Source organism: Hyperolius riggenbachi, chromosome 9, assembly GCF_040937935.1.
Source record: "Hyperolius riggenbachi isolate aHypRig1 chromosome 9, aHypRig1.pri, whole genome shotgun sequence".
Classification (NCBI taxonomy): Eukaryota; Metazoa; Chordata; class Amphibia; order Anura; family Hyperoliidae; genus Hyperolius; species Hyperolius riggenbachi.
The window spans coordinates 86,571,392-86,590,379 of record NC_090654.1 but is presented as its reverse complement, the minus strand read 5'-3'; positions in this window follow the sequence as shown (position 1 = coordinate 86,590,379).

Below are 18,988 nucleotides of genomic sequence, written 5' to 3'. Positions count from 1 at the left end.
TCCATGCACACAAACTCTTCCCCAGTCCTTGCATCCTCAACTTTTGCACCAGACTTCTGTGGGGAACAGTGTCGAAGGCCTTTGCAAAGTCCAAGTATATCACATCTACAGCATTCCCAATATCCATATTAGCATTCACTACCTCATAAAAGCTGAGCATGTTAGTCAAACAGGACCTGTCTTTAGTAAACCCATGTTGATGCTGAGAAATAAGATTATTTTCTACTATGAAGTCATGTATAGTATCTCTTAGTAACCCCTCAAATAGTTTGCATACAACTGATGTTAAGCTTACAGGTCTATAATTTCCTGGATCAGATTTTTTGCCCTTCTTAAATAATGGGAAAATGTGGGCTGTACGCCAATCCACTGGGACTCTGCTAGTTGCAAGAGAGTCACAAAAGATAAGATAAAGGGGCTTAGCTATAACTGAACTTAATTCTCTTAGGACCCGAGGATGCATGCCATCCGCGCCAGGTGCCTTGTCTATTTTTAATTTATTTAGTCTTGCCTTTACTTCTTCCTGCGTTAAGTATTTAATATTACAGTTAGAAGATTGAGACTCTTCTGCCTCTGTAATTTGCAACAGTGCTGTTTCCTTTGTGAAGACAGAAGCAAAGAAAGCATTTAATAACTCTGCCTTACCTTGGTCATCCACCATTGAGTTCCCACCCTCATCCTTTAGGAGTCCTATACAGTCAACCTTTCTTTTTTTAGAGTTGATGTACTTGTAAAACTTTTTTGGGTTAGATTTGATATCCCTAGCAATTTGATTTTCAGCTTCGATCTTTGCCAGCCTAATTTCTTTTTTACAATTTTTATTGCACTCCTTATAATTGCTTAGTGCAGCCTCAGTCCCCTCCTGTTTTAGGACCTTATAGGCATTCTTTTTCCTCTTCATTTTATCCCTAACCTTTCTATTCATCCATAGAGGCCTTTTTTTATTCCTAGACATTTTGTTTCCATATGGGATATACATACTACAATATTGATTGAGAATACGTTTAAAAGCTTGCCATTTCCCTTCAGTGTCCTTCCCTTGTAGTACATTATCCCAGTTCACCAAACTTAGTGCCTGCCTAATTTGATTGAACTTTGCTTTTCTAAAATTCATAGTTTTAGTGGTCCCGCTGCCCCGTGGCCTATCAGTCACCAGATCAAACGTTATCATGCTGTGATCACTATTTCCCAAATGTTCTTGAACCTGCACATTTGATACATTATCTGGTCTATTAGAAATGATCAGATCCAGTAACGCATTCCCCCTAGTTGGTTCCGTTACCATTTGAGTCAAGTAATTGTCCTGTAGTGCTGCCAGAAATCTGCTGCTTTTACCAGAAAGGGTAGCCTGAATACCCCAGTCAATGTCTGGAAAGTTGAAGTCGCCCATAATTATGACCTCATTTTTACTTGCAGCTTTTTCAATCTGCTGTAGTAATCGCAGTTCTGCAGCTTCATTAATAAGAGGTGGTCTGTAGCATACCCCAATAAGCAATTGGCAACTTTTATTTCCACCATGAATATTTACCCAAAATATTCATGTTGTAATATACTCAGGTATAGTAAATATTCGGGTATAGTAAATTACCACTCCAGGTCCAGTCCAATCTCCATTGTAAGTCTATGGGGGCAACGCCTGGTATAGTAAACCTGGATATAATAAAACTTCTTGTATAGTAAACATATGTTTTGGCCCCTTCGTGACGCTGGATATAGTAAAGTGGGCAGTGCATGCATCATATGTCAGTGTGAAACCCATGGTCAGCTGCTCCCTGCAGGCTGCTTGCAGGTGAGATGATGCCTGATAACATTTGTAAGACAAGAAGAATGAGACCCTCGCTAGATAAACAGTACTGTACAAATAAGCAGCCTGGGGAAAATAAAGAATAATGTGAATGTAAACAAAAGAGGATGCAGCGTTACCACTTCCACTTTGCAATCACAGATAAAAGTATCGTCACAGTCCTCCCACAGGATTGCACCCTCTCCTAAGTATCTCCTCCCTTGTTAGTGATGACGCTCCTGGTAGCGTGTGGAGCGCAGTAGAGGCTACTTTCATTTGCGCAGATCAGAGTGGACCGTCTCACTGCAAAACTAACAGTGCTAAGTCCCGCCCATGGAGGTATCGGAGCCAAGCGTTTTACAGATGGGAGTGGCTTATGATTGGCTGCATTTTGAAGATGGCTTCATGATTGGCCCAAGTGTGAGCAGAAAGTTTTGCAGGACACATGCTGCAAGTCCCGCCCACGGAGGTATCAGAGCCACTCACAGGAAGCGAATGGCTGCTTCTATTCAGTGACAGCTGCAATTATTAAGGATCCCTGGATACTGTACCAGCAATGTGCCCAGCCTGGCTATGCAGCCCTAAGGTATACTTAATCTTGTAGTCTGCCAAATGTGCAAGTGCTTTTACTGTACATCCTGTACAGAGTTGCTCCTTTGCAGCAGAGAATGTACCAGGCATGTTGGGCCATGACCGGGGCAGAGGCCCATACGGGACGATCTTACCATCTACGTGAAATAAAGCTGTGACACCCAATCTGGAGTTTAAAGGCCACAGCTTTAATACAGAATAAAGATAATACAATATCACAAAACAACCTTAAACAAACATGCATTAACAATAAGAATCATAACTTGGGTAAACCGCGCTCTGCCAGGTCCCCATGACAATGCCTTTCTCTTCATGAATGTCACTGTACCAGCCACCGGCCTTCGTTTCACTATGCCACTGACTTCGCCCGTGGCCACTATAATGCCATTAACTCGATTGATGACAAACCATAAGGCCATCAACTTCGTTATTGGCACCCCATATACCGTGCTTAGCATTATGCACTCCTAGCATAATGCCTTATCCCCTTCAACTAGCTTGGTGGGTACTTCTCCTTTTCGATGTCCTACAGGCAGGCATTGTCACGGACCCACCATCCGCTGTGACGAATCTGTCAGGATACAACAATGCATGGCATAATTAGGGTATGTTCCCAACACCCCAGTTGCCACTTGCGACTTTCTGACAAGCGACATATAGGGAGGGTGGGTGGGAGAGTTTGCTGTATCCTTAGTAGAGTTAGAGAGAGAGAAATCCCCCTTGCCCGGCTGTCTTATAGTGCCTGGGGGGTTACTCCAGGCACTCCACCTTGAATTCACACCTGTGAGCCCAATCGTGCCTGTTCAGCCTGTCCCAGGGTCCCGCCCCAGTCATGCCCCTTTTCGCCCCAGCTGTGCCTAAGCTCTCAGGTTACTTTTCTAGGACAATTTCTGATATGGTAAACTTCTGATATAGTAAACCACTTTCACCAGTTCCTTGGAGTTTACTAGAACGAGATTATACCGTATACTGTAAATGCACACTGTAAAACATACATATATGCGTTTTTACATGCGTCCCATAGACTTTCATTAGCAGCAAAAAACGCTAACGTTTCTGCCTAGTCTGTTCCTAGCCTGTGGGAATTGCCTGTCATCTGTGACTTGCTTGTGCATGGCTGCAACACTACTGTCTCATCCAAGCTGTAGTTTTGCTTTTACCGAGTAGCTATGTACTCATAGCTACTCAGCATAAAAATTTAAATGAGACAGCTGTGACCAACGGAGGGGGTAACCTTACCCATGCGGAGACCTATGCTTCTTGTGCAAGCTGTTACGTGATTATTGCATGCAAATCCTTGGATATTTAAAGGACTACTGTAGTGAGATGTATATGGAGCCTGCTATATTTATTTCCTTTTAAACAATACCAGTTGATCTATTTGGCTGCAGTAGTGTCTGAATCACACCAGAAACAAACATGCAGCTAATCTTATCAGATCTGACATAAATGTCAGAAACATCTGATCTGCATGCTTCTTCAGAGTCTATGACTAAGGCCTCTTTCAAACCAAGACGTTGCGTTTTTGGGGACGTTATGGTCCCATAATGTGCCGATAACGCAACGCCTGGTGGTGTTCAAGGAGGACGCCAGAGTGAGCCGCGTTATGCAGCTCTTTGTACTCACTGCGTCTCCGTGGCGCTGATTGGCTGGCAGGACCATGTGATGCGGAGTGCTCCACTCCGCATCACGTGGTCCCGCCAGCCAATCAGTGCACAAAGCGGCCGCTCCAGGAAGAAAACACTGCACGTCAGCAGTGCAGTGAATATTAATTAGCCATGTGGCTAATTACTGCGCATGTGCAAGGAGTCTAACACAGCTAAAGCCGCGTATAACGCACAGTGTGCTGCACTTTCACAGAACGTGCAGCGTTACAATGTAACGCAACGTGGGCACTGTGAACAGCCCATTGCTTTTACATTGCTGTGAATTGGGCTGCGTTACAGGCTGTGAGAATATGAGAAAGCTTTATAATTTATGCGTTCAAGAAATCTGATCGAATTTCTTGGAGTTTTTTTTTTAGATATAAGTAAATCAGGAGTGCTGGATTTTTTCTGCTCAATTTTTCTGAAAATTGAATGGTGTGTGGTAGATTGTCAATTTCTTAATACATAGACCCAAGCAATTTTTTCAGAGTTCTCAATCATTTTTTTCATAATTGCGACTGGTTGCTCCGTAGTTTGGCAGCCTCGGCTCTTGATTTTTGGACATTATCCCTCCCCCATCCTTCTAGAACCTGTATGAGCCAAAACTAATTCCGGGTACAACCCCCGTTTATACTTGGCGAAACAGATTATTCTGATTCTGGTAACATTTAACACGTGTGGGTGGTACATTGGGCAAATTTTTCTAATGTTACAATCAATCGGAAAATTTTGGTTTGCATACAGATGCCAGCGAACCCCTCACCCTGCACTACATCCGGGTCGCTATGACCCGGAGTAGTACGGCTGCGCTGGGCCGGCGGTGCACGTCCTTGATCACGCGCCTGTTGCCGGGCACTCTCTGCGCATGTGCGTGACGTCATGAGTGAGGTCACGCTCATGTGCAGAGAGTGTCCGGCAACAGGCACGCGATCAAAGATACGCACCGTCGGCCCAGCGCAGCCATACTACTATGGGTCATAGCGACCCGGATGTAGTATCGGCCCATAGAGATTCGCTGGCGAACGGTTCGCCAATATCTCTATTCTTGAACTGAGAAGAAATATACAAAATTGTATGGTGTGTGTGTCCACCTTCAGATGCTGTCTATGTTTGTTCGCTGAAGCATTGAAAATAGAAAATGACTCCTTTTCCCTTGGAGTTTACTATACAGGGATTGTACTATAAATGTATGTGTTGCTAGTGTAATGCACGGCACGCAAGTGGCTTAAGTAACAGTAAAATTGTGAGCTCCCAACGCACAACAGTTTTATCGGAATTTAGTGACTATTCCCCAGTGCTTGTTTTTCACTTATTCGGTCGGGGATTATAATCTGAAGGGGGCTACAAAGTCTAGTTCCGCTCAGGGCATTGTAAAACCTAAGGCTGGCCCTGGTTCAGTGGTATATTACAAACCTCAGATCCAAGATGCACAGCTACTGAGCCGTATCACCAGTTCTTCTTTGCAAGAAGCAGGGGTGCCACTAGGGTACAAGCAAGACAAGCCCCTGCTTGGGGCCTCACTTTAGAAGGGGCCTTGCTGTCCCTGACAGTCTGCCCTGAGCTCCCCAGCCCCTTCCGCCATATAGCTCACATGTTCCAATTCAGTACCAAATCTCACCGCTCTCCTGTGGCTGGCTTCCCATCCTGTCACCATGGTTATTACGGCCGTAGCCTCTCATGACATCAGAGGCACTGTCCGGAATTAACCATGGTGACCAGTGCTAAGCAGCCAGCAGGAGAATGGTGGAATTCTGTACTAGACTGGGGCCATGTAAGTCGCAGGGCCACAAATTATTTCCCGCTTGAGGCAACAAGAACCTTAGCAGCACCCCTGGCAAGAAGTGACATGCTGGGGATACCAGAGGCCATGTGACCTGACTCTTGGATCTGTCATCTTACATACTGCGATTTTCTGGGACGTGGCTAGAGTCTAAGGTCTGTGTATCGGGGCGATACAGAGCCATATTATGGTGCCATTTGGAGAGTGGAGGCGGAGAGGTTTGCTGGCAGTGTGCAGTGCTGTATCATACGCCACAAGGTGACTGCTATGGTTTCAATGCACTGAGGCAGCGGTGGGCAAACTACGGCCCGTGGGTTATCTGGCCTGCCGATAGGCAGCATGTGATACGCTGAACCACCTTTCATCCCCTTGCGCTCCCTGAGCCCAGAGTATAGTGCAGCTGCAAGCTACTCACCTCCCTGCTGTAGTCCAATGCAGTGTAACCTCTTACCCTCGCTGCTCACTCTAGTGCCCAGCATTTCTTCCTGCATAATTACATGCGTCATGCAGTAGGTGATGCTGAGCACTAGAGTGAGTAGTGAGCACAGAGGATGGTTGCACAGAGCTGGACTCCGGCAGGGAGGTAAGTAGCTTCCAGCTGTAACATGCTCTGGGGGCACAAGGGGAGGAAAGGTGTCACAAGGGGGGGCAGAGGGACGGAGTAGAGGTACAAAGGCAGCAGATGGACACAACAGAGGGACAAAGGGGAGACAGAGGGACACCGTGAAGGCACAAATGGGGACAGAGGCATACAGCAGAGGTACAAAGGGGGGGACAGAAGAACACAGCGAAGGCACAAAGGTGGGCAGAGGGATGCAGTGGAGGCACAATAGGGGGCAGAGGGAGACAGTGGAGACACAAAGGGGACAGAGGGACACAGCCAGGGGCGTAGCAATAGGGGTTGCAGAGGTAGCCACCGCATCGGGGCCCTTGGGCCAGAGGGGCCCCGAAGGGCCTTTCCTCAACTACTGTATTAGCTCTTTATTGGTCCTATGCTCATAATAATCACTTCTATAGGTACTTTGAATAGTGGTAATTATTAACAAACTGTTCCCCATCCCCTTCTTGCACCTCAGACACTGTAGTTACCATTGGCAGGTTTTGGTGCGCCGTATCAATTGCTATGTATAGAGTGCTTGGGGGGCCCCATTGTAAAACTTGCATCGGGGCTCACAGCTCCTTAGCTACGCCACTGGACACAGCAGAGGCACAAAGGGGGGGGGGGGGGGTGGAGGTACAAAGTGGGACAGAGGGACACAGTGGAGGCACAAAGGGGGACAAAGGGACACAGCTGAGGCACAAAAGGGGACAGAGGGACACAGCGGAGGCACAAAGGGGACAGAGGGACACAGTGGAGGCACAAAAGGGGGAAGTGGGAAACAGCGGAGGCACAAAAGGGGGACAGAGGGAAACAGCAGAGGTACAAAGGGGGACTGCTAACATTGCCTTGCGAAGGAGGGGCACAAAGGCCAGCGGTGAAGTAAAATTAATTGTCTTTACCTTTGAATGATAATGATAAATTGATAATTACTAATGTGTTGATAGGGCCTCTGGCTACAGACCCCAAAACATAAGGTACATTCATCTGCAGATCAGACAATCATCTGCAGATCTGAAGATCCATCCTGGTGGATCTGATCTACAGATGAATGTCTGTTAAACAAGGTGTGTATGAGGATCTGCAGATATCATAGACTATGAATGCATTTTGCAGGAACGGATCTTTTGCAGGAACAGATCTTTTGCAGATACTGATCTTTTGAATGTGTACAGCATCTTTGTGTGCAGCATCTTGCAAAGACGGGGAGTTCAGCTCAATAGAATAGACTGTAGGTATGGCTCTCATACTACATGGAAGGGGGTAAAATTGGTCTGTGATCTTTCATTTTCCAAAGACTATGGCCTGATGTGTGTATGCACCCTTAGGCAGCTATGTCCCCCAAATAACAGGCAGCCATGTCCCACAATAACAGGCAGCCATGTCCCCAAAATAACAGGCAGCCACAGTGTTCTCCCCCCAAAAAATGTTTCTAGCCGGGTGGCATGAAATAGTAGCTGGATGCCATGAAAAAGTAGCCGGGTGGGGCGAGATGAGAATGCAGGGCCAGTGCTTCTCTGCACAACTCTGCTTACAGCGGAGGAGGAGGTGAGCTGATGATAGCCGGGGAGGGTCACCAAACAAAGCCGGGTGAAGCACCCGGCTAAAAGAGCCTGGGGAGAACACTGAGCCATATCCCACAAATAGCAGGCAGCCATGTCCACTAATAACAGGCAGCCATGTCCCCCAAATAGCAGGCAGCCATGTCCCCCAAATAACAGGCAGCCATGTCCCCCAAATAGCAGGCAGCCATGTCCCCCAAATAACAGGCAGCCATGTCTACCAAATAACAGGCAGCCATGTCCCACAGATAACAGGCAGCCATGTCCCACAAACAACAGGCAGCCATGTCCCCCAAATAGCAGGCAGCCATGTCCCCCAAATAACAGGCAGCCATGTCCAACAAATAACAGGCAGCCATGTCTACCAAATAACAGGCGGCCATGTCCCACAGATAACAGGCAGCCATGTCCCACAGATAACAGGCAGCCATGTCCCACAGATAACAGGCAGCCATGTCCCCGAATAACAGGCAGTTATGTCCCTTAAAGTATACTCGAGGTGACATGTGATGTGGGGGTTGAGTCTCTAAACAGCGGTAATGTTACATTGCTCACATACCACATGACAATATTACCCTAACTTCTGCCTGCAAGTACCGCGAGTTACTCAAGTAGCGTGACCGTTGCCACTGTCATGCACGTAACTAACGGTAACGCTTGTTAGTTATATGTAGCAACAGTTGCGCTACTCGAGTACCGTGGGTTACGGTAATTGTGTAACTCGCGGTACTTGCAGGTAACACGCGCTTCTAATGGTAACGCTCCATAGTAATGCTTATTACCGTAGCAACGGTCGCACTACTCGAGTACCACGGGTAAAGCTAATCGTGTAACTCATGGTACATGCAAATATTGCCGTGCACTATGTGAGCAAGGTAACATTACCACTGTTTAGAGACTTAAACCCCCGATGAGATAGACATGTGTATGTACAGTGCTAAGCATACAGATAACTAGGCTGTGTCCCTTTCTTTCATTCTTTGCCTAAAAGAGTTATCATTTAGGAGTTGGGACTAAGTCAGACTATAGTGTAACCCTCACTGAGGCCCAGTGCACACCGAGCGGATTTGGATGCGATCCGCCGGCCGCATCTGCTTGTAAATCCGCTTGGGTAATGTATTTCAATGGGCTGGTGCGCACCAGATCGGGTCGGTTTTAGCTGAAACGCAAACTCCCGGGCTGCAGCATTTTTGGGATTTCGGAGGCATTTCTACCTCCAATGTTAAGTATAGAAAAAACGTGAAACGCTTGATAAAACGCCAGATCAGAGCGGTTTTCCAGGCGTTTTTGTTACAGTAGCTGTTCAGTAACAGCTTTTCTGTAACAATATCTGTAATCTGCTACACAAATAAAACGCTACACAAAACTGCAAAACGCTAGCAAAACACTTCATAATAGAAAATCAGCTTCAAAATCCGCTAGCGTTTTGCGGATCTGCTAGGCCTGATAAGGAATTACAGCATTAAAACACTTTCCTGGCATAGAACCGTTCCTGAGAGCAGGCGGTAGATAAAGGGTCAATAGTTCATATATTTTAGCTTCTGGGACACTGAAAGACTGTCAGCATATGAGAAAATATAACATTTAACGTTCTTTCATCTCATTTTCACCTTGGTTTCCTTTCAATAACAAGCAACATGTCCTCCAAATAACAGGCAGTCATGTACCCAGAATGGCAGGCAGTCTTTTCCCCAAATAACAGGCAGCCATGTCCTCCAAGTGACAGCCAGCATGTCCTCTAAATACCATAATTAAGCAGCAATGTTCCCCATATAATTTAGGCAGCAGCATGATCCAAATAGCAATTAGGGAGCCACATTACCAAACTCAGATAACATTAAAGAGTATATCCATGCATAATATTATTAATTATGATTTATATAGTGCAATAGTATTACAAAAAAGGGAAAATAAAGGGATTATGTTTTCAGCACTGTACAATCTTCATTAAATCCATAATCAATAGCACACAAGTAAAATAAAAACAATTAAAGGGAACCAGAGAGGAACGGGGGGTGAAAAAAGAAACGGATTTTATACATACCGGGGGCTTCTTCCAGCCCCATAAGCCTGAATCGCTCCCACGCCGCCATCCTCAGCTTCCTGGATCCGCCGGTACCGGACCCGTCACTTCCGGCGGACGTGGCCAATTGTCCGCATCACAGGGGCTCCCTCCATACATGTACGCATGCGGCTGCGCAGTTAACAGCCACATGCGTATCTGTATGGGGAGAGCACCCTGTGATGCGGAGAATTGGCCGCGTCCGCCGGCCGACTTGCCGACTCGCGGCAATGACGGGACCCGGTGGCGGCTGATGCAGGCAGCGGAGGAGTGCGACGTGGGAGCGATCCGTGCGTATGGGGCTGGAGGAAGCCCCAGGTATGTATATTGCATCCTCTCTGGTTCCCTTTAAGAACAAAGCAGAATAAAACAGAACCTGTCATAGAAACTTTGCAACAGACACAATTGGCTTGTTTTGAAAGATGTAAGTTCCGGGGCTCTCATTCTTCCATCACTAGCAATATATTGGGAGCAGAAAGCCTGATTTATGGCAGGGAATCACAAGTGAAGCAAGGATTAGGGTGACAGACACAATGCTTGTTCTTATGAGCAAGTCCGCAACGGAATCTGCCATATTTCTATCATGCCCTTGTAAGGCATCTTTAGGCCTTGTTCACATTGCGTTCGGCTCGTGTGTCAGTCTGCGTTGGGCAGTTTTTGAGGCGTCTTTTTTTTCCTATTCCCGTCGCTTGGGTGGGCGATTTGTTTTTGTGCTTAGCGGTTTTCTAAGCGTTTTTTCAGAGCAGTTTTGTAATCACTCCCTGACGCAAGTCAGGAAGTGAACTCTTTGACCCAGAAAAGAATAAATACAATGTATGTATTCATAAAAACGCGAACGCAATCGCTACACAAAGCAATTTTGTGAGCGTTTTGCGTGTCTCCTATATTTTCCATTGAGGCGGAGTCACCTCAAAAATGGCACACGCACTGCTTTGCTAGCCGCACAGCGCACAACCCGCGCTGATATGAACCTTCTCATAAACATTCATTGTCCATGCGGTTGGGGGGCGTTTTTAAAGACCACACGCAGGCGAAAAAATCTGAAAATGTCTGCAGTGTGAACAAGCCCTCAAAGTGTACCTGAGATTGAATAAACTAAAGTATTTATACTTACCTGAGACTTCCTTCAGCCCCCTTTAGGCAGATGGCTCCCTCGTCGTCCTCCCGGGCTGCTCCGATCCTCCGCTGGCTGCCCTGTTTCTCCCTCCAGTCGGCTCACTCGTGCTGTACAGCATATGTGCAGCTTGGCCATGCTTGCGACCCCATCGCGCTCATGACGCTTGAAGAAGTAGTAGTAGTGCTGTGCAGGTGCAGAACACTCCCAGCGACAGGTGTGTGATGGGGGAGCACACACGGCTGGGCCGTGCATGCGCAGTACAGCACGACTGACCCGACTGGAGGGATAAAACAGGGCAGCCAGCGGATGATCGGAGCAGCTCGGGAGGACAGCGAGGGAGCCAATGGCCTAAAGGGGCTGAAGGAAGCTCCAGGTAAGTATAAATGAATGCTTTACTCAATTTCATCTCAGGTTTCCTTTAGGAGAACTCAACAAATAGAGATATTGGATATGATGTATGCTACATTTAAACATACATATCCCATTTGTTATGTATATTTTATCCTCCTTATTTTAGCATGCATTACACATTCCAAAAATTAAGAAATGTAACACGTAGCATAGGGATGATCAGTGAGATGCAGGATCATGCAAGTTTTGTATGCAACGTTATCCAGCTTGAAAATGAACCAATTGAATCCCGCCCAGGTGGAATGTGATTGGCCCATTTTCAAGATGCATACATTTGCATACAACAGTTGCATAATCGTGCATCAATTTAGATTAATTTCCATCTTACTGACCGTCCCAAATACAGCGAACAAGGTACCTTACACTCCCAAAGGCTGAGCATTGTCTAGTCTACAATACTATTTGCTATTTTCAATTTCCGATTTATGTACAGTAACGATATAAATAGCAAATTGGTTAAAATTAAATTGTATATTCACACCAAAAAAAAACAAAAACAAGTAAATGCAGTAATTCAATAGGGGCAAATAAAGGAAAGGTAAAAATTAGAAAAGCATATTATTATTATTACTATTGTTTGGATTTATATAGTGCCAGCATTTTCCATGGCGCTGAGATTAAAATAATTTTTTCAATGACATTCAGTAATGGTGAAATGCTGCACTAGTTTAAGGGCTCTTTCACACTAAGACGTTGCGTTAGATGCAACGTTAAGGTCGCACGTAAAACAACACGTAACGCAGAATAACTCACAGCAATGAAAAATCAATGCCCTGTTCACAGTGCACACGTTGCGTTGATGTCTAACGCCGCACGTTAAGTAAAAGTACTGCATGCTGTGCGTTATACACGTTATTAGCTGCGTTTGCACGTGCTCAGTAATGACTTGGTGACATACTTTTCATTGCCTGTATTTTCTACTGTATATGCTGTATACGTTGGTAATGCTGCGTTACGACCTTTTGGCCATGTTGCGTTGTTAATTTGCGATGCGACTTTAACGTCGCATCAAACCGCAACATCCTAATGTGAAAGTAGCCTTAAAAATGGCATTTATACAAAATTGCAAGTAGAAATTTCAAGCCCAGCTAATATTTAAAGAGACTCTGTAAGAAAAAAAACCCTCTGCGGGATACTTACCCGGGAGGGGGAAGCCCCTGGATCCTAATGTTTCCTCCCTCTTGGCTATCCAGCGCTGGAAGCCCCTGAAACCACAGACAACAAGGATGTTGGCTGTGAGACAGGCTCAGTAGTAGCTTTCCGATCGGCCTCAGGCAGAAACAGCCAATCCCTATCGGGTCTGATCTACTGTGCAGCCGACTCACCTGTGCAGTACAGCGGACCTGATGGAGCTCAGCTATAGAGCGGACCTGATGGGGCTCAGCTATAGAGCGGACCTGATGGGGCTCAGATATAGAGTGGACCTGATGGGGCTCAGCTATTTCCGCCTGAGCCCGATTGGAAAGCAGCTACTGCTCCTGCTCTGGATCGTGGTAGATATATAGTTACCTCCCGGGTGTTCAGGGTCTTCTAGTGCTGGATCGCTGGGACGGAGGACGGGGGAAGTCTCATTAGGATCCAGAGGCTTCCCCCTCCCGAGGTAAGTATGTCACAGAGGGGTTTTTTTCCTTCACAATTTTCTTTAAAGATTTTACTAAACTACACTGTGTGCCATAAACTGCGTTAAAGGACTTCCGAGGCAAAATATATATTCTATTTTTATCCACCGAAGAGGACCGGGGCTGCGGCGAGGGACTAAGACAGCTGTGAGGGGCTGGAAGAAGCACCAGGTAAGTAAAAAAAATAGATTATATATTTTGCTTTGGAAGTGCTTTAAGCAAAATTACGTGCGAATAGTTTAATATATGCAATCCATTAGTCTCTACTTCTCGTGCGTAAGACTTTACGTGCGTACCCCAAAGTCACATGGTATGAGGGTATGGGGGGAATGCATGTAATGTATACCTGTTGCTAAAATAAAGTGCCCACACCATGGATCTGAGGAGTGACAGGTTAATTAATACAAAGGTGTCTTTTCCATGAGCTTCTGTCAGGCATTGAATTCCGTCTGGCCGCTTTCTAGCTCAGCATGGGGCGTGACCTAGCTGCCCCCCCATGTTGTTGTGTCTGAGCATGGCGGTTTTTCTTCACCTGGTAACACCACCGCCTGTGAACAGCTGATATGCGTGTTGTAATACACAATGTCATTCAGCTGCATTTCAACTGCACCCAAATCGCAGTCAAGCGCGGCACAAGATCAGTCAAGATGCTGAGCTGCCCGAGAAACAAGCAGTGCAGTTATCTCTGGAAAAGAGGCCTGAAAGTGATCCTGAAGTGGGAAAAGTGCCCCTGGGGGGTAGTTACCTTGGGAGGGAGAGAGAAGTCTCTGGGTACTCCCAGAAGAGGAGGAGTCTCCCCGTCCTCCTCAGCAGAGGCGATCCTGCACTGGCACCCCCAAAACTGATTGTCGGCTAGTGTGTGCAGGCACAGTAGCAGTTTCCCCTTTGGGCTCCGGTGGGAACAGCTAAGCTCGATTTTGTCCGCTATACTGTGCAGGTGAGCTGACTGCCCAGTAGAGCGGACCCAATCGGGATCAGCTATTTCCGCTGGAGCCTGAGCGGAAAGCCGCTAGTGCATCTGAGCGCAGTGGTGAATGTACATATTGTCACTGTTGCTGCAAGGGTGCCAGTGCTGGATGGGGCTGACTGAGGAGGATGGAGAAAGCCTCATTAGGATCCAGAGGCTTCCCCCTCCCTAGGTACATTTTTGCTTAATTCAATGTCACAGGTGTACTTTAGTAGCTAGTTACAGAAGCAGGTCATTTGGGCTATTATGCGGCCAAAACCCATATCTAGTAACATGGGTGTCCGCAGAAAATTTTCCAGGGGGGGGGGGGAGGGAGAAGGGAGTGGGAGAAGAAAATCGGGGTTATGTTGTGCAGTGCGCGTAACACGCTGCGCCGAAAGGTGGGTGTGGTCATGGACCAGAATGTGGGTGTGGTCTCGGGTGGAGACAAATTTACATGAACCTAGCAATGGTGGGACATTAGATTAGGACAGTGGTGGCGAACCTTTTTGAGGCCGAGTGCCCAAACTGCAACCCAAAAGTCACTTATCTATCGCAAAGTGCCAACAGAAATTTAAACTAAATACAAACGTTTTAACTCATACATGAACATTACGGAAAATCCAAGTTGAAAATAAATTGTGAAGATAAACAATTTCATCCATCCAATTCCTGAAAAATGTATTAATTTTTTTAGAACCTCGCAGTTTTATTTTCTGTTTTAAAAAGCTAAAAAAGTAGGTTTAATGCTATTGTCTCATATGATGATGATTCAGCTTTTCCCATAGTCTTGCAGTTAGCAATCATGTGACCCCCAACAAGACAAATTCAGCAATCATGAGGCCCCCATCAAGACAAATTCAGCAATCATGAGGCCCCCAACAAGACAAATTCAGCAATCATAGGCCCCCAAACAAGACAAACTCAGCAAACATGAGGCCCCCAACATGACAAATTCAGCAATCATGAGGCCCCCAACAAGACAAATTCAGCAACCATGAGGCCCCCAACAAGACAAATTCAGCAGTCATGAGGCACATAAATAGACAGCATTTCACATAAATAGGCAGAATGCCCCCTTAATATGGTAGACTCCTCTCCCCTGGCATTTGGATTCTCCTCTACTGGCTGCTGTGCCTGGCTGGCCTGGCAATACTGTTTTTGCATGGATTGGGGATGATGTGTGGGCTGAAAGGCCTGGCGGTGATGCTGTGGCCGGGCTGGCGGTGATGCTGTGGCTGGGCTGGCGGTGATGCTGTGACCTGGCTGGTGGTGATGCTGGGCTGTGCTTGGCTGATTGAAGTAAATGCTGGCCTGACTGGTGGTGATGCTGTGGCCTTTTTGACAGTGATTCTGGGCTAGTTGGCTGGTGGTGATGCTGGGTTGGCTGGCCTGGATAGTTTAGGTAGTGACAGGTGCCCCCTAGTTTAGGTAGCGCCAGGAGCCCCCCAGTTTAGGTAGTGACAGGGCCCCCTAGTTTAGGTAATGACAGGAGCCCCCCAATTCAGGTAGTGACAGGAGCCTCCCAGATCATGTAGTGACAGGAGCCCCCCAGTTCAGTTAGTGACAGGTACCCCCCAGTTTAGGTAGTGACAGGAGCCCCCCAGTGTATGTAATGACAGGTGCCCCCCAGTTCAGGTAGTGACAGGGCCCCCCAGTTTAGGTAGTGACAGGAGCCCCCCAGTTCAGGTAGTGACAGGAGCCCCCCAGTTCAGTTAGTGACAGGAGCCCCCCAGTTTAGGTAGTGACAGAAACCCCCAATGTATGTAGTGACAGGTGCCTCCCAGTTCAGGTAATGACAGGAGCCCTTCAGTTCAGGTAGTGACAGGTGCCCCCCAGTTTAGGTAGTGACAGGAGCCCCCCCCCCGGTGTATGTAGTGACAGGTGCCCCCCAGTTCAGGTAGTGACAGGGACCCCCCAGTGTATGTAGTGACAGGAGCCCCCAGTTTAGGTAGTGACAGGGCCCCCTCAGTTTAGGTAGTGACAGGTGCCCCCAGTTCAAGTAGTGACAGGAGCCCCTCCCCAGTTCAGTTAGTGACAGGTACCCCCAGTTTAGGTAGTGACAGGAGCCCCCCAGTGTATGTATATAGGGGGTAGGAGGCGCCCTCGGGGTACTTGAATATTGGTTAGTATACCAATTAAAAATAAATTTTAACTTTTAAAAGCGCCCCATTAAAGTACTACTTTTTACGATATCCTGAGTGACTACTTTGTAAGGTAGGATTTATCCTTTTTATCCTTACCTTCTATTTTCGTGTATATATATATATATATATATATATATATATATATATATATATATACATACATACATACATATATATATATATATATATATACATACACACACGTCTTGCTAGTGATATCTAGAACTAACTAATTTATTTTTAATTGATATATATTCGAGTACCCCGAGGGCGCCTTCTACCTATATACGTGTTCCTTCCCCCTGTTCAGGGGCCACCACCTAGGCAGGTGGTATCTTTCTTAAAGGAGTTGCGACCAACGAAACGACGATACAAGGCCGAGCTGGGACGGCACTTCCCCACATGCAATTCAGATTGGTTGCCGTATGTGCAGGGGCGCCTTTACCTACTGACCACCCAGGCAGCGGCTTGGAGCGGCTTTGATGGGGAAGGCGCAATAAATTACTGTCAGTCCAAGGGGAAATAAAAATTCCTGTCCTGAAAGACCGTTGTAAGGGACTGGAGAGAAAAAGATTTCCTTCTGTTTTAAGAAGGCAAATTACACCAAGCTTTGCTTTTTTAGTAGGAGGGCATTTGGTTCCTTTTATTCCCCTATACATTCCTAGTAGCTTGGGTCACCCTGAGCTGCTTGGTTACTCTGCTCTTTTCACAAATAGCCTTCTGCTAAGTCACTAAAGAATCATTCAGAGTTCAGAATTATAGATACTCCCTAAGAAGGTGTCTCTGGCTTATAGCTGTTCTCTGCCTCTCCACAGAGGAGACAGCGACAGCGCCCTACCCCCAAATGTTACTGAGTCTGCAGAGGGAGTGAGACAAACAAACAAACAAACAGTAAACTCTGCAGACAGCTGTGTGCTCTGCTAGAATGTCTGCATGTCTAGATGTCAGGAGGATCGCGTACGTACAAAAAGGGCGCCTGGACAAAAAGGGCGCGGGGTGTAAACTCTAAATAATAATTAATCATTAATAGGGTTTATAAATATAGTGTGCTATATTTCGTTTACAAATAATGTTTAACAAAATTATAAATCATTAAATAATGTTTATGAAATCGGAAATTGTAAAAACGTTAATCTTCCCTGTTTCAAAAGTTAAACTTATAATTACGTTTATAAAAAAAACAATAATATATGTTTAATTGTTATAATTGTATATTATTGTGAATAACCGTCATTTATGGTTTGTTCTTATAATAAAATCTGAAAATATTGTTTATAAAGATGATATAAATATAACTACGTTCGTAATAAGTGTTGTAATACATTAGTAATTATTACTAAAATTTTAATAAAACTATACCTAAGCCTACTCTTACACAGAACCCTACCTGTACCTATCCCTAACCCCTAGACTCCCCTGTTGGTGCCTAAACCTAAGACCCCCCTGTTGGTGCCTAAACCTAAGACCCCCCTGTTGGTGCCTAAACCTAAGACCCCCCTGTTGGTGCCTAAACCTAAGACCCCCCTGTTGGTACCTAAACCTAAGACCCCCCTGTTGGTGCCTAAACCTAAGACCCCCCTTTATTATGTGGATAATAATGTTTTACTAATTGTGGATTCAAAAAATATTTTGCAATTTACGTTACGTACTGATCGCTTTATTTTGTGAATAATAATGTTTTACAAACAGTAAGGGATAAAACTTTAAATAATGTTTTAATTATTTAAATAAGATAAATATGTTTAGTATTTTCATAAACGTTATTCGGCACGGGTGCATTTTATAAACGTAAATCACCACAAGTTCAGTTATAAATCATTAAACATCGCCGGGCGCCGTTTGTAAACTTTATTTAGCTCCTGGCGCCGTTTATAAACTTTATTTAGCTCCGGCGCCCTTTTTTCCTACTCGGCGCCCATTAAACGCTATTTATTATGGGAGTGAATGGCGGCGCCCTTTTTGTCCACTAGCGGCATGCGCCCTTTTTTCCCAGCTCCCGCCATGACTAGCTATGGATCATCTGATCCTCTCCCCTACACAGCCTGCACTCTCCCTGAATTCAACAGGACAGTGTTTGAAGTGTGTAATGGACACAGTGGGGGTTGCAGGTTTTGTCTTTCATTGTGCGTGAGTGAATAGGAGGGCAGCATCTAAAGCTCAAACAATGATAATGGACATGTAAGCAATGTGTGTAATTACATCCATCACTACTTATAATTGAAGATGGCATAATAATGTACTTCCATTAATGCTGTCTGTTTGCCCTCTCTCTAATGCTATGTACCACCTCACGATTTTTCCAACGATTTTCCCGATGTTCATCTATTTTTTTTTTCGAGCGACAAGTAGTCATTTACACGATGTCGTGACATCGCTTAGCGTTGTGTGGTGAAAAGTGACCGTCACTGAGGATCAAGTAAAGTACTGAGGTCGCTTGACTTCTCGTTTGCGCCCGTCCTGTAATGTCACGTGACATCTCACATACCCGCTGGCAGGAAGATGAATCGCTGGACGCTTGTCATGAGGGACACCTCGCTGGATCCATCTTCCTGTGTTGTTGCAGTCACTGTGGTGAGTGTGGAGCTTAACTTTGCTTGCCCTCACCCTCTGCTCATGCTCCCTCTCCCACTGTCTCTCTGACCAAACAACTGCTACTTGGGGAACAATGTGCACAACTATGTATACTAGTATGAGCACTCTTCAGGGGAGCCAGTAGCATTTGGAAC